We start from the raw sequence: 11,469 nt of genomic DNA on the forward strand, positions 1-11,469 counted from the left end.
AGCTGTTTAAAATTCAGATTCTCAGGTTCTTTCTGTCATGGGCTCCAGAAGCTGCATTTTAAACTAGCATCTCATAACATTCAGATATAGGCAGGTGGTGAGGGATAAGAGTGTATTTAGGTTGGCACATTCCTCTTGAATCTTTTTTATTTTTTATTTTTTTTTGCAGTTTTTGGTCAGGGCTGGGTATGAACCTGCCACCTCCAGTATATGGGGCTAATGCCCTATTCCTTTGAGCCACAGGCGCTACCCCTCCTCTAGAATCTTATCAGAACTTTGGAGCACTGAAAACCAGGATGTTACTCTTAAAATATGAGTAATTCTTGTCCTATGAAATAATCTCAGTTTGGAGCTTGATAGCACCTTCTCTATGGCTGTTAAATTTCTAGTGCTGTTATTGTTTGGCCTAACTTTGATGGCATGCTGCTTGAGGCGTCTTGCTATTTCTGTTGTTGAATTGGGGGGTAGAAACAAAATCCTGCTCTGTGCTTGCCCATGTCACTGAGCAGACCACAGCTGCAAACATTCCTCTCTTGTTTCGTCAAGAGTCAAAGTCTGGAGAAGGATGTTTTCTCTTTGTTTTGCTTCCCACTGGTGATAAAGATAAGAGAAATCCTAAAAGCAGATTTCACAGACCGGTTTGAATCTTTGAAAAGGGCACGAGAATTCCTGATTTCTCTGGTTTTATTTCATATGGTAATGTTGATGACACAGCATAGCTATCAGCTATATGATTTATTATTTGCATTCATTTGTACAAAATCAGTGGAAAAAGTGAAAGGTCATCTGTACTTAATATTCTTTAAGCCATTGTTCAAAGTACATTTCTTCTGTTTTAAGATGTATATTTATGCAACTTTTTCCATTCCATTCCATATTGTACTCATTGTTTTAATGTTAACATTATATTTACGAATGGAAATTATATTTACTCTGAAACTACATGAATTTTGCTAGATGTGGCATGCTTGTTTTGCTATTACATATACTCCTTGGGATAGTACTGACTATACTGATCCTAGTTTAAGAAGCATGATCTTATGGTAATGCCATAAGATCAATATGGTGATCAATATGTATGACCACTTTTTTCTGTTCATTCATTTTGTATAAATAAACTGATCAACTTGTGGAATAGGGTTATATAGAGAAAATAAAATTTGTTAATCACTTGGTAAATGACTTTAAAAAATAAACCTTTGCTCGGCACCTGTAGCTCAGTGAGTAGGGCGCTGGCCACATATGCCAAAGGTAAAGCTTAGCTACCCCTGTGGTGTCAATGTTTTGTTTGAAAAATAAACACACATATGTGTTTTCATACACTTACATATGTATTTTCAACATGTTAATATTGACCCACTAAGCTGGAAGAATTTTAGAGTTAACCCTAGTATTCCCAAGATCTAGATCATACCACTAACCTTTAGTGTACCGCTTTTTCATACTCTCCATCATCAATCTATTTTTTTGTTGTTGCATTTTAAAGTACAGTTCATACATCATGTAATGATTAGAATACATTCTGAGAAATGCTACATGAAGTTATTCTGTCATTACATGAACATCATAGAATGTACTTACACAAACCTAGATGGTAAGGTCAACTTACGCACTTGAGCTATATGATATAACCTGCTGGTTATAGGCTATAAACTTATGTGGCATGAAACTGTACTGAATATTGTGGGCAATTGTAGCACATAGTAAGTATTTGTGAATCTAAACATATTAAACATAGAAAAAGTACAATAAAGACGTGATATTCTAGGAATAATTCACATAATCTTATGGGAACACCATTGTATATGTGGTCCGACATTGATTGAAAGGTTGTCATGTGGTGTGTGACTACATATTACAGACATCAGAATGTTAACTACAGTTTAATATTTTTTTATAGTTTTTTTATTTTAGAGTTAAAATGAATATAAAATGAATAAAACTTAAGTTTTCTGAATTTAACAAATACATACAAATATGCCAATCAAATCTCTATCAAGTATATAGACCATTAATTAACATTACTCCAGCAAATTTCCTTAGGTTTATTCCCAGTCAATCCCTAAATCCCTGAGGAGGAAAAGGAATGACGGTTCTGATGCTTTTATTCCTTTCTCTCCAATAGATTAAGTATAATGCCTAATGTTGATTTTATATTATTATCTTAAATGTCAAAAAAAGGCAAATTTATAAGATAAAAAGTAAACAAGTGGTTGCCTGGGCTGGGAATGGGGATAATGATTAACTGTCTATAGGCATAAGAGATCTCACTAGAGGAATTAAATGTTCTAAAATTAGCTGGGTATGGTGGCTCTTGCCTGTAATCCAACCACTCTGGGAGGCCAAGGTGGGTGGATTGCCTGAGTTCACAGGTTTGAGACCAGCCTGAGCAAGAACGATACCCTATCTCTAAAAATAGCCAAGTGTTGTGGTGGGCACCTGTAGTCTCAGCTACTTGGGAGCCTGAGGTAAGAGAATTGCTTCAGCCCTAGAGTTTGAGGTTGCTGTGAGCTATGATGCTATGACACTCTACTGAGGGTGACAAAGTGAGACTGTCTCCAAAGGAAAAAAAAAGTGCAAAAATTGATTTATTATGGTGGTGCAACCACTTGGTAAAGTTACTAAAAATCATTAAGTTCTATATTCAAAATGGGTGTATTTTACCATATGTAACAAACACTTTTGTAAAGTTGTTTTAGAAATGAATGCAAAAAATAAAACAATGACAAGTAAAAATCTGTCAGATTTGGGAGAAAAGACTAAAGAGTATTTCTAGTTAGTGCAATTTAATATGTCACTCTTATAAATCACAAACTTAAACAGGATTGAGGATAATTCAATTCAATTACATTGTTTTATTTTATTTTGATTTTTTTTAACATTATCGTTGGGGATTCATTGAGGGTACAAAGAACCAGGTTTCACTTATTGCATTTGTTAGGTGAAGTTCCTCTTATGATTACATTCCTCCCCCAAGAGATGTGACACACACTGTGACTCCCCACCCCCTCTTCCTGCCCTCTCTCTGCTCCCCTATTTCCCCACCTCCCACCAGGTACTAGGTCATCAATTGTCCTCATACTAGAATTGAGTACATTGGATTCTTGCTTCTCCATTCTTGTGATGCTTTACTAAGAAGAATGCATTCTACTTCCATCCAGGGTAACACAAAAGATGTAAAGTCACCATCTTTTTAGTGGCTAAATAGTATTCCATGGTATACATATACCGCAGCTTGTTAACCCATTCCTGGATTGGTGGGCATTTAGGTTTTTCCACAATTTGGCAATTGTAAGTTAAGCTGCAATAAACAGTCTAGTGCAAATGTCCTTTTGATAAAATGATTTTATTTCTTGTGGGTAGATATCCAGTAAGGCAGGATCAAATGGGAGGTTTAGTTTGAGTTCTTTGAGCATTATCCATACTTCTTTCAAAAAGATTGTATTAGTTTGCAGTCCCATCAGCAGTATGAAAGTGTTCTCTCCTCTCCACATCCACACCAGCATCTGTAGCTTTGAGATTTTGTGATGTAGGCCATTCTCACTGGGGTTAGGTAATATCTCAGGGTGGTTTTGATTTGCATTTCTCTGATAATTAGGGATGATGAGTATTTTTTCATATGTTTTTTAGCCATTCATCTATCTTCTTTAGAGAAGGTTCTATTCATCTCTCTTGCCCAGTGGTATAAGGGATTGTTGGCTCTTTTTTAGTTCATTAATTTGAGTTCTCTGTAGATCTTAGTTATCAAGCTTTTGTCTGATTCATAATATGCAAATATGTTTTCCCATTCTTATGGTTGTCTATTTGCTTTGGTTGTTGTCTTCTTAGCTGTACAGAAGCTATTCAATTTAATTAAGTCCCATTTGGGTTTTTTTTTGATGTTGCCATTGCCACTGAAGTCTTCTTCATAAAGTATTCCCCCCGGCTGATACTTTCAAGTGTTTTCTCCATAGTTTCTTTGAGGATTTTTATTGTTTTATGCCTTAGATTTAGATCTTTTATCCATCTTTAATCAATTTTAGTGAGTGGAGAAAAGTGTGGGTCTAATTTCAGTCTTTTACATGTAATTATCCAGTTCTTTCAGCACCATTTGTTGAATTGGAATTTTTTTCCCCCAGTGAAGGTTCTTGTTTGGTTTATCAAAGATTAGGTGGCTGTAAGATGTCAGTTTCATCTCATGGTTTTCTATTCAATTCCAGATCTCTATTTTTGTGTTAATATCATGCTGTTTCGATCACTATGGACCTGTAGTACAGTCTGGTAGGCTGGTGCCTCCAGTTTTGTTTCTATTACTAAGAATTTGTCTTAGCTATAAGGGTTTTTTCTGGTTCCATACAAAACAAAGTATTATTTTTTCCAAATCTTGAAAATATGATGTTGGTATTATAATGGGGATTTCACTGAATCTGTAGATTGCTTTGGGAAGTATAGACATTTTAACAATGTTGGTTCTTCCCAGCCATGAGCATGGTATGTTCTTTCATTTGTTAATATCTTCTGCTATTTCTTTTTCTTTTTTGGGGTTTCATAATTTTATTTATAGAGGTCCTTTGGTCTTCTGTTAGGTATCTTCCTAGGTATTTTGTTTTCTTTGAAGCTATTGTGAAGGGAATTATGTCCTTGATTAACTTCTCATCTTGGCGGTTATTGGTCATATATAAAGGCTACTGATTTGTGGACATTGGTTTTATATCCTGAGACGTTACTATATTTTTTGATTACTTCCAGGAGCCTTGGGGTTGAATCTTTGGGGTTCTAAAAGTATATGATCATATCATTGGCAAAAAGGGAGAGTTTGACTTTCTTTGCCCCAATTTGGATACCCTTTATAAATTAACAAGAAACAAAACACATCAAAACCAAATAACAAATAGCTCTAATAAGCAAAAATAAGCAACCTCAGCAACAAATAGAAGAAGAGAAAAAAGAAAAAATACAATAAAAAGAATAAAAAGAAAAAATAACTATATGTATGTTAATATATAAAAGCATATAGCAGAACAGTTGGACTTTAACAGGAATATATTTGTGTTGCATCATATTGCCAGGACACCAGGTGGCACGGTGGCTTTAGGGAGGTGGACAACACAGCTGGTATCCTCTCTGTAGTTTCCAGGCATAGACCTGTTTCCTAACTGAATTGTCCATGTTAGCCTGATCATTTCCTCAGCATTTGTACCTTGCTGGGTTAGGATCTTAACACTCTCCAGAATGCTTCATAGGCAGGGCTCACCATGCCCCCTGACAACAGTTCCCATGGGGTGTGGAGGTCCCTGAGCCTAACAAGAGTGGAGGTCTCATCCCAGTGGTGGAACCAAAAAGGCTATGTCCCTGTAGGAGGTCCACTCTCCTGACTTGTCTCCAGAACTTTTGCTATGAAAAAGCTTCCTCCTGTCCCAGACCTCCACAGTGGAGCCAGTCACTCCTGTGGGCTCTCAAAAACTTTCCCAGTGTGTTAGATCTCTGCCATTCTGGTTCAGTATATAATGATCTCACTATTCACCCCAAGCCACAGCTCCAGATAAAGTGTCTGTGCCAGGTACAGTTGGCTTTCTCTCCTTTTTCAGTTGTATTAGGAGAGCTCGGTCAAACAGTCCTTCTAGTTTGCCACCTTGCTCCCCAATTACATTGTTTTATACTCTATGATTTTGTGGTATGGATAATTTTCTTTAGGTAATTGAAAAACGTTATTTAAAATTGAAACTACATTGAATGAAAATTACTTTTCTCATTTTGAATAAACAATGGTGAAAATATAGTAATCTGTTAATTCCCAAAGTAGGTTATTTTGAGAAAATCTTTAATAATTAGGTATAAATATCATTCAATGTTAAAATGTATAGCAATGAGCTTTATTTGATATATTGATAGATTGAAGAGTTCCAAATATAGTATGTATAGCATATATTTGAATCTGAAACTGAAAAGTTGTTCTTCATTGTTGATCATAAATTGGATTGGTTAAATAATTAAACTGTGAATTTTTGAAGGTCAAAGATGCTGTTTCCCTGGCATGTTTTACTTGTACTGTTCTGGATATTTTTAATAATGGTAAATTACTGGGCCAAATTCTTAAAGTAATTCAATTGTAGTAAATGATAATACTTGACTAAGAGGTTCATTAATCACTTTTAATCTATGTCTTGCAGGCATAGGATTCTTTTAAGCTTATAGACTTTGTAATGATTTAGTTTTAGGCAATAATGTACAAATACGTTTAGCCTTAATAGTTCATAAAATACTAAAATATTGAAACAACTATAATTAGATTTATAATAAATTTATTGTCTGGAAAAATAGAGCGTAGATTCACATATTTTAATTTAACTAAAGTTTATGGTAGGTTAAATATTTTGAATGAATAATTTTTCATTCATTTTTAACCTTGTAGGCTTCAGAGGAAACCTGTTAGAGGTGCCATGTTTGTGATACTTCTCCATCGTCTTTGGCCTTTTTGTAGAAGGAGTTTTTTCACTACTCATTTGTTTGCTGTGTCATCCTGTTTATTATTTTTATTTGTTTGTACCATTTCACAATACTGGCTTCAGGTTTTTATTTTTTTCCTCTTTCATCATTTCACAGGAAGGTTTTAAGAGGTACCAAGTATCAAATTTCCCAGGCCTTCCAATACCTTTTCTCACTGTCCTTAGAATCAAGGAAGCAGCAGTGCTAGAGCAACTTGATGTGGATGTCTTTAGTCTCTGCCCTCTCCTGGACCTCAGTGCTGAGTGCTTGAGAAAACTGGAGGTTAGAGATAGAATGCATTGCCTGAGTACATATGTGCACATGAACAGATATCACCTCATGATTAGTTGTAGGACTTGATTTCTGGGTATCAGTGAGGCCCCTGTTCTTCATCTTTTCCTTAGGAACCTAGACATTTTGTGGACTTTAAATAAAGCAGCATGGGAGCAAATATATCCAACCAAATGTGTTAGGGGGTAAAATGTTTCAATAAAAAAATGAGACCTTTTATTATCTGGGCAATAAAAGAGAAACTAACTTAGCTCAAAATGTAGGAAAATTTAGTGAAATGGGAAAGGCCTTTGCTTGAAACATTCTGGATATGAAAGCCATATTTGTTCATAGACATTAGGAAAACATAGTTTGTATAGAAGTTTTCAGAATATTTCAAAACTTTTTTTTATAGTCTGTTAAGCAAAAATAAAAAAAATTCAGGGTCAACTTTAACCATTACTTTGTAACTCTTTTGAACTTTTAGAAATATCCAGTTTAAACAATCTTGCCACTAATAAACTATAGAAAATGGAAAAAGAAGTAGATAGAAACTATGGAAAATAGAAATGGTAGTAATGGCACAAGGAGGACAAATTTGGGGACATTTTTATAATTCACAAACCCAGCTAAACTTATATAAAGTGGGGGCAGCATGGCAATACTTAGAGAAAGAAGATCTAGGTCTTATGTGTTGTTTCCAGGAGACATATGAGGAATCATTAGAGTAGAAAAGATTCCCAAGAGCAGGGCTAGGAAAAAGCTGAAATGGGACTCTAGATAATGGAAAGAAAACGAACACTTTTAAGGTATATGTTAAAAAGCATTTTAATAACAGGTCTAATTCCATAATAAAGGAATAAAGGTTATTAAACCAGGAAGGAGTCTTCTGTAGGAACCAAGAGCTAGAGAATGAAGGAATTTGCACTTAGGCAACACTGATAGCAATGAGAGTGACAGAAATCAAAACTTAAAAATAAATAAAATTAAAACGTGACAAATAAAAAATAAGAGGAGATGATGAGAATTAGGAGCAGGGAGATGCTGTGAATGTTTTTCAGTGTTTTTTCCTACTGTAACTCTATAGAGACTACTTCATCCCTGGTCACCAAGATGTGTGGGATTTCTCCCCGCCAGCAACCAAGCAATCAGTTCTGGATGAACACTAGTTGGGTGCCCTCTAATTCAATTCTGACACTATCTACTTTGAGAAGGCACCAACTTCCACAGGGTGAGGTCTCAGTTCCATAAGACCACCCCCTGCTTCAGATCCTAATTGTAGGTAGTAAGTCTTCACCTATACTTCTCACTGATGAGGTATAAACTAGGATTCCATAACTCTATCCTTTGAGTTTGATTAATTTGCTATAGCAGCTCAGAGAACTCAGGAAATCATTCTACTGACATTACCAGTTTATTATAAAGGCAATTACAAAGGATACAGATTATTAACTTAAAAATAACAATTTATAAATTTAGAAGGGAGAGTTTTATTTCTTAAGGAGGTCATTACAAGTTGAAGGCAGCAAATGCAGCTCCTGGCTGAAAACTGAAAGAAAGCCCTTGGAGAAAGGAGTTAAGACAGGGCTTTAACCTGAACAGAGTAGCCAAGTATACATATTCAGCAGGATATGAGAATCCTTGAATATTCATGAAGGGTGAGGTTCCACACATGATTAACAAACAAACATGTGTGTTCACTTCGGGGTGGGGAGATAACATTGAAGCTCTGAAATTAGGCACTACATCAAAAGGTGAAGTGGGGACACAAAGGCTTTCATATGTGCAGCCTATGTAAAACTGGCAAGAACCAGTCCATGGTCCATGTTCTCTTATCAGAAGAAAGTTACTGAAATACGTTTATTCCAATCAAAGCAGGCTTATGGCTTGTGGAATAGGGGTGGTGGGTATCAGTTAGAATACTGCTTATCTTGAGGCCAGGGTTTATTTAGCAACTAGAGAGGAAAAACCTTTTGGCAGTAAGAATCTAGTTTATTCTTTAAATGTAGGGGTTCATGACTTAAATTTTGCTTGGCATGGCCTTAGGTCCTCTTTATATTTGGTGTCTTATTGCCACAAAATGTCCATTCCATCAGCCTTATGATCTCTATTTTAATATTAATGCTGGCCAGTTGTGTTTAAACTGCAAAACAGAGGGCACATAATGAAGTGTGTCAGATTTCTTATCCTATCATGACCAGGAACTCAGATTTTAAGGTTTCTTTGGGGTCCTCTTGACTAAGAAGGAGGTCCATTCAGTTAGCTGGGAGCTTAGAATTTCATTTTTAGTTCTCAAGATGAACAGCCAGATGAACAGCTAGTTCTCAGATGAACAGCCAGATGCGTGTAGGGGTGTAGAGCATCCATGCCCAGTCCAGGAGTACTACCCTTTACGAACCCTCATAGTATTTAGGTGTCAAGAAGGTTCTAAACTCAGTCCTTTGAGTTCCATGATTGACTCCTTCAATTCCTTAATCTCTGCTATATCCTTTCTATATTCTCCATATCTTTTATCCCTTTTTGGTTCTGTTTTTGGACTTCCTTCCAAAGTCTTAAGTTTGACCCAAAGCCACAAGTCTTTGGTTCTGTTTTTGGACTTCCTTCCAAAGTCTTAAGTTTGACCCACAGCCACAATTCCTGACCTCTGGAATTGTGCTCACAGCACAATTCCAGCAACCTAAAACTCCTGGGTTTAGCCATACTCTTGCCTCAGCCTTCTGAGTAGCTGGGACTATAGGTACACCAGATGCTTGTAGTTCCAGCTACTTGGGAGGCTGAGGCAAGAGGATTGTGAGGCAAGGAGGAAGAGGAAGTAGAACAAAAAGAAGGAAGGGAAGGAAGGGAAGGAAGTGAACAAAAGGAAGGAAGGGAAGGGAATGGAAGGAAGTGAACAAAAAGAACAAGAAGAAAACATTCATAAAGAGGAAACAACAGAAAAATCTTGGCAACAAAAAAAAACAGAAGGCAAGAGAATCTGGGCAGTTGGGATGGTGGGTCTCTTGAGGCAAGTACCTCCTTACCAGCCTGAGCAAAAAGTAGACCTCACCTCCATGAAATAGAGAGAAAAAAAAAATCCAGCAGTATGTTACAATGGAGACCTACCAAGTGTTTTTCCACATGCCAAAGCTAGAAGGACATCCTAGACCAGACGATCAAGATCTCCTTGAACCAGGGCAGTGCTGTGCTCCAGCCCCTAGACAAGGCCTCAGAGTGAGTCTCTGTCCCATAAATGGAATACAGACTGACAAAGAATTAAACAGATCAGGAAAAAAAAAATAAATAAAAGTATATAAAGAAAGTCAGTAGTAAAATTATGTGGGATGTAATAAAAAGTGGTATATCTTAGTTGTTTTTTGGGAAATTTATATGGGAAAGATAAGAAAAGTAGAAAAATCTTCTCAAAAAGAGAGAGAAAATGAGAGAAATGGAAAGAAAAGGAATAAAAGGGGTAGAAAAACCATAGCAAAAATGGAGCCTTTATTATTAGAAAGCAAAAATGGAAAAATAAAAACAAAACAACAAACAAGAAAAAAAATAAGGAGAAAAATTGGAAGAAAATAATAAAGGGAACAGATAACCTGTAGCAAAAATGGACCTATTAATACTAAAAAAATTAATAATGAAAAATTAAAAAACCAAAACAAAACAAACTTAAAAACACAAAAACGTAGGGAGAAAATTAAAAAAAAAATGGGAAAAAAATATATATTACAATATACTGTCTGGACAACAGGCTTTAAAAGATGGGGAGTGGAGTCCACTATTTACTTGCCAGGGCAATCCAGTCCCATTTGATTTGCCCTCAATCTCCTCAGGGTTGGGAGCATCAAATTCTAGTCAGCCTACTTAAGAGACATGCCTTGATTCTTCCAAGTAGTCTCCCTTGGTCACTAGCTGCTGTCCCAGAAAAGTGGGTTTGGCTTGAGTCTTCCCAAAGGTGGCTGCCTACCTCAGCAGGTGCTCCAGAACCAACCTGTCAGAAGGACCCTGAAAGCTGTTCTTCCCAGGCAGCTCTTCCACAATGGTGGCACTTGCTAGCAGCCAAATGATGACTGCTCCACTTCACCAGGCAGCTCAATCCTGGCCACTAGGCACTGTTTAAGATCACTCGCTCACCCATGGTCTCCGAAGGTAGTTCTGATGAGTACATAAGTCCAAATAATCACCTGCTGGACTGGCCTCCTCTGTGAGATATCTGCCACTGAACCAGCAGGCATCTGGTGGTACACAAGCACTTGCCTTCTGTGCAGTTTCTCCTGTCAGCTCCTGGAGTCTCCCTGCTCCCCTGAAGTCATGCCTCCAGAGAGGACACCCAGCCAGAGGTGGCTGGAGTCTTTTCTCTCCAATCTCACCATCAGCAGCTTATAGTTCTGGAGTTCAGAAATCCAAAATGTCTTTTATAAAGCTAAAATCAGGGCATAATCAGGGCATAATCAGGCCTGCATTCTTTCTGGAAGCTCTCAGGGGGAATCTGTTTGCTTCCTTTTTCTAGCTTATAAAAGTCAATAGGTTATGACACAGCCCGGAAGTAATTCCAGGAAGGTGAGGAAAGATGTAGCACACAAACCTATCATTCCTCATGCTCATTTTTGAAACTGAAAGATAGCTAAAAGTTTAACATCAACTTTGGCCTTGGACATATTTTATTTTGGGGACACTATTCAAGATTTTCTTATGACCTCTTTCAATAGCCTGACGTAAGCAACTCAAGCTTCCTTGATAGATGACTGGAAA

The sequence above is a fragment of the Otolemur garnettii genome, unplaced genomic scaffold, assembly GCF_000181295.1.
Source record: "Otolemur garnettii isolate 467f Iridium unplaced genomic scaffold, OtoGar3 scaffold00048, whole genome shotgun sequence".
Classification (NCBI taxonomy): domain Eukaryota; kingdom Metazoa; phylum Chordata; class Mammalia; order Primates; family Galagidae; genus Otolemur; species Otolemur garnettii.